Source organism: Heptranchias perlo, chromosome 3, assembly GCF_035084215.1.
Source record: "Heptranchias perlo isolate sHepPer1 chromosome 3, sHepPer1.hap1, whole genome shotgun sequence".
NCBI lineage: Eukaryota > Metazoa > Chordata > Chondrichthyes > Hexanchiformes > Hexanchidae > Heptranchias > Heptranchias perlo.
Genome location: NC_090327.1, coordinates 117,987,371 through 118,001,882, shown reverse-complemented (window position 1 = coordinate 118,001,882; position 14,512 = coordinate 117,987,371). Strand labels below are relative to the sequence as shown.

The 14,512-nt window shown below is 42.4% G+C and overlaps 2 protein-coding genes across 3 annotated transcripts in view; one reads left to right on the top strand and one right to left on the bottom strand.

Moving 5' to 3' along the window:
- Positions 1-6,281, bottom strand: part of snrka (SNF related kinase a) — a 32,439-nt gene extending 26,158 nt beyond the window's left edge. The window contains exon 1 of one of the 2 annotated variants that reach the window (XM_067981704.1): positions 6,044-6,281. The gene's annotated coding sequence lies outside the window, so the exon portion shown is untranslated. Of the gene's footprint in view, positions 1-5,701; positions 5,768-6,043 lie in introns of those variants that run through there. The other variant, XM_067981705.1, reaches the window with a different exon arrangement.
- The window catches only part of pomgnt2 (protein O-linked mannose N-acetylglucosaminyltransferase 2 (beta 1,4-)), a 34,568-nt gene continuing 25,911 nt past the window's right edge, over positions 5,856-14,512 (top strand). Inside the window, exon 1 of the mRNA XM_067981706.1 lies at positions 5,856-6,387. The gene's annotated coding sequence lies outside the window, so the exon portion shown is untranslated. The remainder of the gene's footprint in view (positions 6,388-14,512) is intronic.

Below are 14,512 nucleotides of genomic sequence, written 5' to 3'. Positions count from 1 at the left end.
AGAGGGTAAAGCTCAAACTAAGAATGAGCACAAAAGCGGCAAAAAATATATGTAGCAATTTGTTAATATGTCTCATGCTCGTGTAAGCTAGTGCAAGATCACCATACCATTATAGGGCCTGACGAAATTATTTTCGCTGCAGTTATGTGACTTTATCTGTGTTATGCTTACAAATATCCCCAACTTAAAAAGATTTCATCTTCAGAAACACCTGCAGCGATAATTAAAAGGCGTCGCACCCATTTTTACAATCAGAAGCAGAGAATGGATTACAAATGAACTTCATTCTCCTACATTCAGTGCAGAAAAAACTCATCTGTGAGATGCAAGGAATCTTTCAGAATAAGATCAGGAAGTATATTGAAGGAAACAATTCAAAAAGGACCAGTATAGTCCAAATTTAAATATCTAACATTAATATATAGTTTACTTTGGTTTTCAAAAAGCTTCTGGGAAAGTTCCACATAAAAGACTTTTAATCAACTAAAATCCATAGGAACCCAAAGTAGAATATTGGGCTGTAAAATTAGTTAATTAAAAAAGGAAAACAGAGGTCCCTCGTGACAGCCTAAATATCAAACTACGAGGATGTGTTGAATGTAGTCCTGCTAAGGCCACTGCTTGATGAGTTGGATATCAAAAACAAATATCAGCAAATATGACAGGCTTACAACACAAACACAGAGAGAGCAGAAGTAAAGATCATACTGCAGAATATTTACACAAGGATTTACATTAGTTATACAATTGGCCAGATAAATAGCAAATGAAATTTAATTGATAAATATTAAGTATTGTACATTGGTGAAAAAGTGCTTTTATAAGTAAGTATTCATACAATAAATGGGATTAAATGGGTAGGAAGCAACATAGAAAACGATTTAGGAGTGATAGTAGCCTCATCATCAGTTTCTGAACATTGTAACAAATAGAATAAAGGATACATAGCCCTAAGAGTAGAGTATAACTCGCCAAAGGTTACGCTGGGACTATACAAGCCACTGGTCAACCCACACTTGCAGTTCTGTGCTCAGTTCTGCTCACCATGCTACAAAAAAACACACACAAGTGAACGCAGAGAAGAGCAACAAGAGTGACCCCAAGCATAATGGGGATGAAGCATGAAGAAACAGTAGAGAAGCTCGAGTTGTACAGTGTATCAAGATGACACCTGAAGGAGGATCTCTCTTCAATTATTCCACCACTTTTCTCTTCCAAAGACCAATCTTCTCCCCAATCACTTGTATCACAATATTGAAAAAAAATTACTATTGTGCTTAATTTCCTTTGCTGTATTCCTCCAGAGCTTTTTTTTTTGCAGCCGAATACATTTTTAATATTCCTGTCAGTCTTCCCTTTTCCCATGTGCTTTATGTAGTATGTTTTTCTTTCACTTTTCTATTTGACTTTCTGTCATTCCACCTTGTTCAGCTTAGTTATTTCTCTTTAGTATACACCTGAATTGCTTTTAAAAGGTTTCCATTTTCCCTCTCTTAGCATCGCACTTAATTTCTTTTAGATCACCCCATATTTTCATATGCCATGTTTCAAATGAGATGTTGTACTGAGGCCCTGACTCCCTGCTCATGTGTACATTGTCTAAAAAACAGTGATTGATATATTAGAAAGAAAACTCACAGGAAAACCTTTTTTAGTATTCTCAGAATTGTTTTGTATAAAAAGTTAGAATAGGTGAGATACATTAATTGATTAATATTTTTCTTTAATTAAAAGGAACATGGGGAAAGGGAAGAAAAACAGAACTAAGTTCTTCCAGAATCGACACAGGCACAATGGGCTGGAGGTAACTTTGAAAGCAAAACTAGCTGATGTCCCATAACTGCATCAAGACAACTAATGATACAGCTGAGATAACAGTTGGCTGGGGAGAAGGGCTCAAGAGTAATGGGCCGAAATTGCTTTCAAAATAATGGTGAGTCCAACGGCGCTCACCGTTAGTGGTGAAATCGAAGAGCAAGTTTCGGCGACCGCACACGCACAAACGCGGAAATCCGGAACTTGCGCTTCCTGATTCGCTGGCAATCTGACAGCTTCACCTTAAAGGGGCATCGCCGGATGCAATCAATAGAATCAATGGACCAGCGACAACTTGCACTCCTGCCCAGCTGGAAACTAATTAATATTGTCACAAAACAAGTATGCTCAAATGTATCAGGTCTAAAGTAAGTTCTAACAGCGTGGTAAGTCTTAATGACTGCCAAACCACCTTTCTGGCACTGAAAATTAAGTTTTAAAAATGTGGAGTCTCAGTCATTGTAATTTTAATAGTTGTTGGACATTTAATTTAATATTTTTTTTAAAAACGTTTTCTTTATCTTTTATTTCGATATTTCTTACCCTCTTTTTATTTTGCCGTCATTAACTGTTTTTACAATGATTTTACTGTTGTAGCTTTCACTTCCTGGCTTTGACTCGTTGCAGCTTGCACTGACTCTTCGCGGCTTGTCAATAATGTTGCAATCTGATTGGTCGATGGGAGAGAGAGATTCTCTCATCGCTCACATGGGTCCCAGCTTCGCTGGAATTAACGCTGGACTCTTTTCAGGTTTGCATTAAAGGATGTTCCCACAGTAAAGACCGTGGTAAGTTTGTGGGCGAGTATAAATCAATGGAACTTAGAACAATTTCCAGCCCAATATGTTTATATATAAATAAATGGTTTTTGAGTTCAGAATATAAAGAGTAGCAAATTCCGGATGAAGTTTACTACTGTTCAAATTTGAAGGGAGGTACGGAATAAACCTGAATTGAAACGTTTATTCAAGTTAACCTCAAGTAATGCTGGAAAAATATTTAGTAAAGAAGAAACGCAAATTAGCTTAATCTAAATAAATGAGCTGCGCCCTATTTTACATGCAGAGATTTCCATATTTACTTAAGTGTGATTCGTGAGGGAACACATTTATCTACCTGTAGTGAATAAGGAAAATACTATTTATTTTCCAGGACTGAATAAAAAAAACTTTCTGGGGAGAAATCTTTACAAACTTAGTTCCAAAATCTTTTCAGATGCGCAGAACCTTCAAGGCAATGACCAGAATCACCTCTGCAATCCTCGAGGCATGTACATTATTCATTTATCTCACCACAACTAACACCTTCACTGGCAAATCTATAACCACCAGCACTTCACTCAGGCATTATAGCTCAAAATGTTCTATAATTATACTGCTGAGATTTTTTCAAAATGTAATTGGATGTAATATGATAATTTTGTTGAAATCCTAGTGACAACACTGCAATTACACGGGAAGCATCAGGGGAAAAAGGCAAGAAATGGAGAAATACTATAATCTGATGCGAATCTAAACAGGCCAGATTGTGACATCTTCTGATATAATTCACATCAACTCCTGCCTCTACATCTGAAACATTCAATTATGACGCATGAAACCACACACACACACATATGCACAAGCCCAGATTGGTTAGAGTGCAGAGCACCATGCAGACTACCAAGATGTTTCTACTGAATATAAATACTCTTATCATTAAACTACTAACAGAAATCTATAACCTCCCAAAGAAATTCTGAACTTCCTTCAAAAAAGCAGGCATTTCTCCATGCATTTGTAAAACTACTTAGGTGATTAAAGTTTCAAAGCTTCATGATGAATGCAGAATTATATTTCCTTCCACCACATCAAACACAAGGTAACAGTATGTAATTCAGCCATTCAGACCCATATTCACCTCCACTTTTCCCTCTATTCCCTGATTGGACCAAGGTTCCCTCCTTGACTTGTTTCTGGACTTCAGCTGACAGCACTTTAATGACTTCATATCTCAAATGCTATAAGAACCGCCCAGTTTATATTGTGAGGTATTTTCTACACTATTCATTTTTCCTTTAAAGTGAAACAATTTTAATGTCACTGTTCGCGACTATGTAGCTGGCAGCGATAATGGCTGAGGCAGTTTGTACAGATTAACAAGCACTTAAGCTGCTTTCTTATAGCTGGGCTGAGCCACTACGCCTGCTGGCTGGTCAAAAGATATCAGCAGCATACATCATGCCACATTTTCAGTATAGTGAAGTGACGAATTTGAGCGTGTGGCTGAATTAGGGATGATCGACGCAACCTCAAACTAAGTACGGTCATTGTAATTTGAAACAATGACGAGGGAGAGCAGTTATATGCTGAATGTGGCCATCACTACCCTATATTTCCATTGAAGTGGCTCTACAAGGGAAGAAAGAAGCACAGACAATGATCACAAGCACCACATTTAATATTTGGTGTTGTGATTGTTTGCAGCCTGTAGTAAATGAACTCCATCACTATAGATGAGGGCAAGAATCAACTTTCATAAACAGATGTAAAAGACTCAGTGCATGGTAATACCACCAGCTTGTAACAATTTAAATGAGCACCCTTCTCACTGCATGTTAATATGATTAGATGCTCCCAATTTAAGTGCATGTTACAAACATGTATTAAGAGAACACTTGGCAAACAAAGTTGAACAGACATTTAGCAGAGTTGCCAGTACATACAAATTTAGCATTTAAAAAAAAAATCAGGAATTACATTGTGGCAAACTGCAACAAGATGTACCTGGATCCTATGTTGGCTTAATTACACTTAATGGCCTTAAAGGAACACAGGTCCACCGCGGCTGCATAATACACAATAACACTGCTACCCTTATGAAACAGTTGCAAACAGTTTTACAACACCAAGTTATAGTCCAACAAATTTATTTTAAATTCCACAAGCTTTCGGAGGCTTCCTCCTTCCTCAGGTGAATGGTGTGGAAATGAAATTTTCGAATCCTTCGCATTTGAAAATCACAGAACAATGCCTGGTGATTACTGCCCGTTGCCAAGGCAATCACAGTGAGCAGACAGAAAAGTGTCACCTAAAAGGCCACCGAATATACAAACCCCCCAAAAAAAGAGAAGGAAGACAGTCAATGACCCGTTATATTAAAAACAGATAACATTTGTTCGCTGGTGGGGTTACGTGTAGTGTGACATAAACCTAAGATCCCGGTTGAGGCCGTCCTCATGGGTGCGGAACTTGGCTATCAATTTCTGCTCGACGATTGTGTGTTGTCGTGTGTCTCGAAGGCCGCCTTGGCAACGGGCAGTAGTCACCAGGCATTGTTCTGTGATTTTCAAATGCGAAGGATTTGAAAATTTCATTTCCACACCATTCACCTGAGGAAGGAGGAAGCCTCCGAAAGCTTGTGGAATTTAAAATAAAATTGCTGGACTATAACTTGGTGTTGTAAAATTGTTCACAATTGTCAACCCCAGTCCATCACCGGCATCTCCACATCACACTTATGAAACAGCACATTATCTGACTTACCGCAAGCAATGCTACAGGACAGCTATTAACATTTTGTGATAACACAACGCCACAGAATTAAGTACAGCCACTAATCTCAAAAAAATGCCAGATAATTGAATTTGTTTTTTTAAAAAAAATACACAGACAGGAAAAGCCAGATCTGCTGAGGATCTCTCAAATGTTTGCAATGCAGGAAATGCTGCCCGTTTCACTTTGACAACAAGTGAAACTTTCCCCTTAAGCTTTCGTTTCTTCGAATGCCTGGGCGGGCGGATGGATGGATGGATGGATGGATGGAAGGAAGGAAGGAATCAACAAGCGAATAAATGCCGGTAAAACACGGTATTAGTGGTTAGAGCTAAACGAGCTCTTATACTCACGGGCTCCATCCATGCCGTTCCGATGTGTGGCGACAGTAGCAACCTGGATCAGGACAAGGTGCGGCGGCGGAGGCCCCGCCCCCTTGCTCGTGACTGATCCGGTTACCGTAGCAACCGCACCTCCCGGGCGTTCTGTCGCTCGAGGCCCCGGATGGCGAGCGCCTCGCTCTCGCGCAGCGCTCGACAGACGACAACGACGGAGGAGGAGGAGGAGGAGGGCCCGGACACCGCTAGCAGCGCCACATACAGCCCGCTCATGAAGCGACAGGAGCCGCTTCACACCCGACCCGAGCGCGGGGGACAGCATGCAGAGAGATGGTCGGGGAAGGCATTTCACCTCACCTGGCTCCGGGCCCGGCTTCGCCCGCTTCACCTGATCTGAAGTCGACCACTCGGTTTATCTTCTCCCGATTTAAACACACGACCGACGGCCGGACAGATCCGAGGAGGAAAGCGCCTTGCACGTACCCGGGCTCTGAGGCAATTTTTCTTTCGGGCGGAATTTCGCCCGCCGCTCAACGAACAGCCGCAAACACCAGCGAAGGATCCAGCTACATGCGCAATGCTCAACTGCGCATCCTCTCCGACGTCAGAGACAACGCGCAGCGGGGGCGGGGTCAGCGTTCAGAACGCGTCATAGGGTAGAGGTGGGGCTGTGTTGGAATCAGCATTAAAGCATGCAGCAGGTTAGTAGCAACCCTCCTGAAATGCAAGGGTGAGGATATCCAGTGCTAAGTGTTGAATGTATTTATTTTCGCACTTTAAGTAAATAACCTATCGTACAAGAGTCCGATATAATGTGCAAAAAAAAAACAGGGTGTGCTGGTTCTCAACAGCAACAACAATTTGCATTTATACAGCACCTTTTAACGTGGTGAAACGTCCCAAGTCGCTTCACAGGAGTGTAATCAGACAAAAATTGGACACCGAGCCACATAAGGAGATATTAGGACAGGTGACCAAAAGCTTGGTCAAAGAGGTAGGTTTTAAGGAGTGTCTTAAAGGTGGTGAGGTTTAGGGAGGGAATTCCACAGTTTAAGGCCTAAGCAACTGAAGGCAGGGCCACCAATGGTGGTGCAATTAAAAATCAGGGATGTGCAAGAGGCCAGAATTGGAGGGAGAGATCTCGGAGGGTTGTAGTGATAGGGAGGGGTAAGGCCATGGAGCGGTTTGAAAACAAGGCTGAGAATTTTAAAATTGAGGCATTGCTGGACCAGGAGCCGGTGTGGGTCAGCAAGCACAGGGGTGATGGGTGAATGGGACTTGGTGTGAGCGAAACAGTTTCCTATCAGCTGATTCAACTGTAAGTCTGGTTAGCACCAACAGGTTGCTAATAACACCTGTCCTGTAACCAATCTGCAACAGAAAGGTGTAATGGCAAGAATGCAAACTGTTGGTAAAGCTTCATCCAGGATAGCTCTCAAAAGATTCTTGTAGAATGTCGTGCTGACTTCATACTGTAAAGCAGGGTTCACTTTAATAAATTTTCAGCACCAATTCTACACCGTGCATGAATCGCTGAGAGTACAGGGTGGTCAGAGGGCTAAATATTTGGTGCCAGCAGCTCTGAAAAGGCTGCACTTAATATCTAAATCATTACAGGTACAACAGTCCATGTTAGTCGTCTTCTCTTCCTAGCAACAGCTAAATTTGTGTGTACTCTATATTTTCTTTTAGGTTTTACTGTATTTTCTCTGTTAATTGTTCTGCTTGATTTCCCGCTATGCTTAGAACGAGCTAGTAAATAACCTGTTGCAATATAGTTTGAGGGGCTGATTTTAGTCACCCCTCCTAACATCTCCTTTGGCACAGCAGTACATTTTTAAAAATTTGTTCTCTGGATGTGGGCATTGCTGGCAAGGCTGGCATTTATTGCCCATTCCTAGTTGGCCTGAGAACGTGTTGATGCATGCTTTTGCACCGCTGCAGTCCGTGTAATAGCGGTTTAATACAACTGAAAAGAAAGACTTGCATTTCTATAGCGCCTTTCATAACCTCAGGGTGTCCCAAAGTGCTTTACAGCCAGTGAAGTACTTTTGAACTTGCTAGGCCACTTCAGAGGGTAGTTCAGAGTCAACCAGGTTGGTGTGGGACTGGAGTTACATATGGGCCCAGACCGGGTAAGGACAGCAGGTTTCCTTCCCTAATGGACATTAGTGAATCAGTTGGGTTTGTACGACAATCTGATAGCATTTAAATCACTGGGTGAAAAAGGGAAAGTAATAAATAATTGGAAGGAGACGTCGTACTGATAGCTCCCTATTTAGGGGGCTCCCTATCAATTTAAGGGTCATGACATATGACCTACCTTGTGTCCTCAATAGTGACTCGAGCTGGTACAAGGATACTAATTAGTTACTACTGGAAATAACAGAATGTGCACATTTTTTTACAAGGATGCCCTTTATAGAATCATAGAATGGTTACAGCACAGAAGGAGGCCATTCGGCCCATCGAGTCTATGCCGGCTCTCTGCAAGAGCAATCCAGCTAGTCTCACACCCCCGCCCTATCCCCGTAGCCCTGCATATTTTTTCCCTTCAGGTATTTATCCAATTCCCTTTTGAAAGCCATGATTGAATCTGCCTCCACCGCCCCCTCAGGCAGTGTATTCCAGACCACAACCACTCGCTGTGTAAGAAAAGTTTTTCCTCGTGACGCCTTTGATTCTTTTTGCCAATCACCTTAAATCTATGACCTCTGGTTCTTCACCCCTCCGCCAGTGGGAACAGTTTATCTCTATCTACTCTGTCCGGACCCTTCATGATTTTGAGTACCTCTATCAAATCTCCTCTCAACCTTCTCTGCTCTAATGATGTGGAGATGCCGGTGATGGACTGGGGTTGACAATTGTAAACAATTTTACAACACCAAGTTATAGTCCAACAATTTTATTTGAAATTCACAAGCTTTCGGAGGCTTCCTCCTTCCTCAGGTGAATGTGGAAATGAAATCCTCAAACCGTTCGAGGATTTCATTTCCACATTCACCTGAGGAAGGAGGAAGCCTCCGCAAGCTTGTGAATTTCAAATAAAATTGTTGGACTATAACTTGGTGTTGTAAAATTGTTTACAATTCTCTGCTCTAAGGAGAATAACCCCACCTTCTCCAATCTATGCACGTAACTGAAGTCCCTCATCCCCAGAATCATTCTAGTAAATCTCTTCTGCATCCTCTCTAAGGCCTTCACATCCTTCCTAAAGTGCGGTGCCCAGAACTGGACACAATACTCCAATTGTGGCCGAACCAGTGTTTTATAAAAGTTCATCATAACCCTCTTGCTTTTGTACTCTATGCCTTTATTTATAAAGCCCGTATGCTTTCATAACCGCTTTCTCAACCTGCCCTGCCACCTTCAATGATTTGTGCACATATACCTCTAGATCGCTCTGTTCCTGCACCCCTTTTAGACTTGTACCCTTTAGTTTATATTGCCTCTCCTCGTTCTTCCTACCAAAATGTATCACTTCACACTTTTCTGCGTTGAATTTCACCTGCCACGTGTCCACCCATTCCACCGGCCTGTCCATGTCCTCTTGAAGTCTATCACTATCCTCCTCACTGTTCACTACACTTCCAAGTTTTGTGTCATCTTTTGAAATTGAGCCCTGTACACCTAAGTCCAAGTCATTAATATATATCAAAAAAAGCCATGGTCCAGTACCGACCCCTGGGGAACACCACTGTATACCTCCCTCCAGTCTGAAAAACAACTGTTCACCACTACTTTCTGTTTCCTATTACTTAGCCAATTTCATATCCATGCTGCCAATGCCCCCTTTATTCCATGTGCTTCAACTTCGATAACAAGCCTATTATACGGCACTTTATCAAACACCTCTGAACTTTCTATATTCAGCCTGGTTCTTACTTGTACTATGAACCTGACATCTGTCATACGCCCTCTTTTTCTGCTTCATCTTACTCTCTACCTCTTTTGTCATCCAGGGAGCTCTGGTTTTAGTTGCCCTACCTTTCTCCCTGGTGTATCTAGACTGCACCTGAACCATCTCCTCTTTAAAGGCCATCCATTGTTCATTTACAGTTTTACCTGCCAATCTTTGGTTCTAATTTCCCCGGGCCAGATCTGTTCTCATCCCATTGAAATTGGCCCTCCTCCAATTGAGTATTTTTACTATAGAGTGGTCCTCGTCCTTTTCCATAGCTAATCTAAACCTTACGATACTATGATCACTGTTCCCTAAATGTTCCCCCACTGACACTTGCTTCACTTGGCCCACCGCATTCCCCAGAATCAGATCCAGCAATGCCTCCTTCCTCGTTGGGCCGGAAACATACTGATCAAGAAAGTTCTCCCGAACACATTTCAAGAATTCCACCCCCTCTTTACCCTTTACATTATTACTATCCCAGTCTATATTAGGATAGTTGAAGTCCCTCATTATCAATACTTTATAGCTCTTGCACCTCTCTCTAATTTTCCTGCAAATTTGCTCCTCCATATCCTTCCCACTAGTTTGTGGCCTATAGAATACTCCTAGTAGTGTAATGGCACCTCAATTGTTTCTTAACTCTAACCAAATAGATTCTGTCCTTGACCCCTCCAGGACATCCTCTCTCTCCAGCACTGCAATATTTTCCTTAATCAATACTGCCACCCCCCCCCCCTTTCTTTCCTTCCCTATGTTTCCTGAACACCTTTTATCCAGGAATATTTAGTACCCAATCCTGCCCTTTTTTGAGCCAGGTCTCTGTTATCACCGCAACATCATATTCCCATGTGGCTAATTGCGCTCTGTAAACCTATCTTAGACCTTGTATTCTCTCTTCGTCTGATCCCATCTAATACCATACTGTTTCTTACTCTAGTGCTCTCCGTCTCTCCCAGTCCTTTGTGCACCTTATTTCTCCTTTCCAATGCTACATTCTGTGCCCAACCCCCTGCCAAATTAGTTTAAAACCTCCCCCACAAGGTCATTGGTCCTAGCTCTGTTGATTTGACTGTCTCTTACAAGAATGATAGGAAACACTCTGTAGGTTGCATACCTTACCCATCTACTCCAGAGACTTGGGCCCATAATCTAGGCTGACACTCCAGTGCAGTACCGAGGGAGTACTGCTCTGTCGGAGGTGCCATTTTTCGGATAAGACGTTAAACCGAGGCCCATCTGTCCTCTTAGGTGGACGTAAAAGATCCCACGGCACTATTCAAAGAAGAGCAAGGGAGTTGTCCCTGGTGTCCTGGCCATATTTATCCCTCAACTAACATCACTAAAACGGATTATCTGGTTATTATCACATTGCTGTTTGTGGGACTTGCTGTGTTTTCAAATTGGCTGCTGCGTTTCCTACATTACAACAGTAATTACATTTCTAAAGTACTTCATTGGCTGTCAAGTGCTTTGGGTCGTCCTGAGGTCGTGAAAGGCGCTGTATAATTGCAAGTTCTTTCTTTTCTTTCTTTACTTGATAGATGCAGATGTTGAGGAACCTTGCATTGCCAGTTTTTCTGGCATTGTACAGATGATCCTCACTTCCTTCTGTGTCCTCTGGGTGGTGCAGAGGGCGTTTTCCCTTGCAGCGATCTCCACCCAGGCCTGCTGCAGGGCTTTTCTAAAGAAAGGGTACCCTGGAATGCCAAACAGGGCCACCTTGCCATCAGCCACTTCCTGCAGCATCACCTCTATTGCTTCATTGGCAAAGCAAGATGCCGTTCCAGTGCATCACTCCGTAACTTTGCCCTTTAAATGGCAGCTGGAAGTCCAGGAAATCCCACCTCCAATCGTGTGAAGCCACTGTAGGCACAGGAACTCGCATAGAATAGCTAATTAGGTGCAACCCCAGAGGTTTTAGTGGGAAAGGTTTAGGTTGTGTCGAAATAGTTGGTTGGAAGCCTCATTGTGCAACATTGGGAGTTCAGATCCCAGTAAATCTGACCTCTTGTGAGAAAATCGAGAACTGATACAATAAGTACCTAGTAGACAAGAACTGGAATGGCACGCTGCCTGCTGTCAGGTAGTCAGCTGCTGCCATTAAAATCAGTGCTCTAAAGGTGGAAAGGCAACAAAAAAACACCTTCCCTAACATTCTCCTTTGCAATACGTCAACTACCATGGTTGTCTAGGCCCTAAGCTCTGGAATTCCCTCCCTAAACCTCTCTGCCTCTCCTTTTTAAGATGCTCCTTAAAACCTACCTCTTTCATCTGTCCTAATATCTCCTTATGTGGCTCGTTGTCTGTTTGTGTCTGATAACACTCCTGTGAAGCTCCTTAGGACGTTTTACTACTTTAAAGGCACTATATAAATGCAAGTCGTTGCTGTTGCTGCTACCTTATTGTGCACTCTCAACAAAGCTGAAATAAAGTGAAACCAATTTATTTTCTTGTAAGCAACCGGTGCGTGTGCGTTATACTGTTTTGTAGCCCATCGCTTGCTCTTAGTAAGAGCGTGCGGAGGTGAGAGGTTCCAGAAAGACAATCACATTGCACCTTCTAGGTGCTTCCATAGTGTGAGGGACTTGCTGCTGGGTGTGAGTGGAAGTGTCTTGGGATTGAGGAGGATCTGTACCTCCTTGTGCTAGGTCATGAGATGATGCAACTGGTTCCGCTACATCCAATGCAGCGGTGACTACTTGGCCGTGTGTGCTGTCTGTCACATCCAGTGTCATTTCAGTGGGCACGAAGGGTGGGGGTGGGTCTGTATGGCTGGAATATGACATCAGTCTAAGGGACAAAAGAGAGGCAAAGAAGCAGGAAAAAAAACGGCCAATAAGGGAAAAAATCTCTGGAAAATTCTTTTCCGACCCCTCAGGCGATCATATTATCCCTTAAGAGTATTGTTAGCGCTATAAAGAGATATTGGGGCTATATAAATGCAAGTTCATAGAATCATACAGCACAGAAGGAGGCCATTTGGCCCATCGTGCCTCTGCCGGCTCTTTGAAAGAGCTATCCAATTAGTCCCATTCCCCTGCTCTTTCCCCATTGCCCTGTAGATTTTTTCCCTTCAAGTATTTATCCAATTCCCTTTTGAAAGTTACTATTGAATCTGCTTCCACCACCCTTTCAGGCAGAGCATTCCAGATCATAACAACTTGCTGTGTAAAAAAAATTTCTGCTCATTTCCCCCCTGGTTCTTTTGCCAACTACCTTAAATCTGTGCCCTCTGGTTACTGACCCTCCTGCCATTGGAAACAGTTTCTCCTTATTTACTCTATCAAAACCCCTCATAATTTTGAACACCTCTATTAAATCTCCCCTTAACCTCCTTTGTTGTTGTTACTGATTTTAATGACTGCATAATTGGGAAAGCTGTGAATCATGTGTGCTGACCTCTCCACCCCATTTTCCGACTGCCTTCCCATCAAATGAAGCTTCACGGTGGGAGTGCCAACTCATAGAATTTACCCCAATATCTCTTTATCGTACTAATAGTACTCTTCTAGTAGACTCCGCTCCCGTTACAGAGCCTCACCAGGAAAGCGGGGCTACACTGAGCACCAGCGAGGCTCCCGCCGGAATCAAAGCCTCACAGAATTAACCCTTTAGTGCACCTGTATGATTCCTGTTGGCAACATTTAGCGTGTGTGTATTTAAAAGCGTGAGAATAGATTTTACAAACTAATTTTAATGGACGGGATATCCTGCTTTGCCTCTGCTGCCAAAATCATTGATATGTGCACCTTACATGGAAATCTACCCTCTGATTTCTTGTGTTCCAATTCTGTTATATCAAGCACTGAGAATGTTAAAATGTATTGTACTGGTCATTGTAGATGGCATAATCACACTGCTTTTTCTTTGCCTGTTTGCAGTTGTCCAAGTTCTCTTGCTATTTTCTTGCTCTCTCCTTCACCATCTACCTGGTCTAAATATGTGGGGGGAGTCCAAAACTAGGGGCCATAAATATAAGATAGTTACTAATAAATCCAATAGGGAATTCAGGAGAAACTTCTTTAGCCAGAGAGTGGTGAGAATGTGGAACTTGCTACCACAAGGAGTAGTTGAGGCGAATAGCATAGATACATTGAAGGCGAAGCAAGATAAGTACATGAGGGAGAAAGGAATAGAAGGATATGTTGATAGGGTGAGATGAAGTAAATAGAGTGGGAGGAGGCCATTGGTGTTTGTTGGGCTGAATGGCCTGTTTCTGTACTGTAAATTTTATGTAGTGTAATTCTATGTAATATAAATAAACTTGTGCATTTGTCAACCATAGAGTGTGAGAATAAAGCTCTTGATGCAATTTTCTCACCACAGAGTGTCTGGCAATGTTCCATCTTCTTGCTGAATTGATACCAACACTTAATGTGGTTGATGCGAACTGATAGTCTAAGCTTAATACAGCAGTACTCTGATCCCCTTTGAAGAACACGATTGTTGTGGCAATTCATTGCTGGCACTGTGCACAAAGCTAACAGGATGTGTAAATGTCTGAAGCATCCACAGGAGCACTGTAAGAAGAAAACAGTTCTTGCATGCCTTCTGCAGCCTCTTCAATACATATTAGGCTGAGAAGTTCACAATAGCTTGGTGAGTGAGAAATGCTGCAAAATCTCATACACACAGAGGCTCCGAAGATTAAATTCATTTCGGCCCCTACTTGCCGCAGTTTGCGGATGATGATCAAAAATAAATAAATAAATGCAGATTTTTTTTTCAAAATGGCCAGCTTTTGAAACTGGTTCGGGACTAGATTGTCATCTGGGAATCCACCTCTTTTCAGGCAGTCTAGGAGAATAAATTGGAGGAAAGTGGGTAACGCTGAATCTTCACCCCCAATAACCTGGGGGCGAACTTCGGTATTTACCCGCCCGCTGCAGGTAGGAAAGAAAGAACTTCCATTTATATAG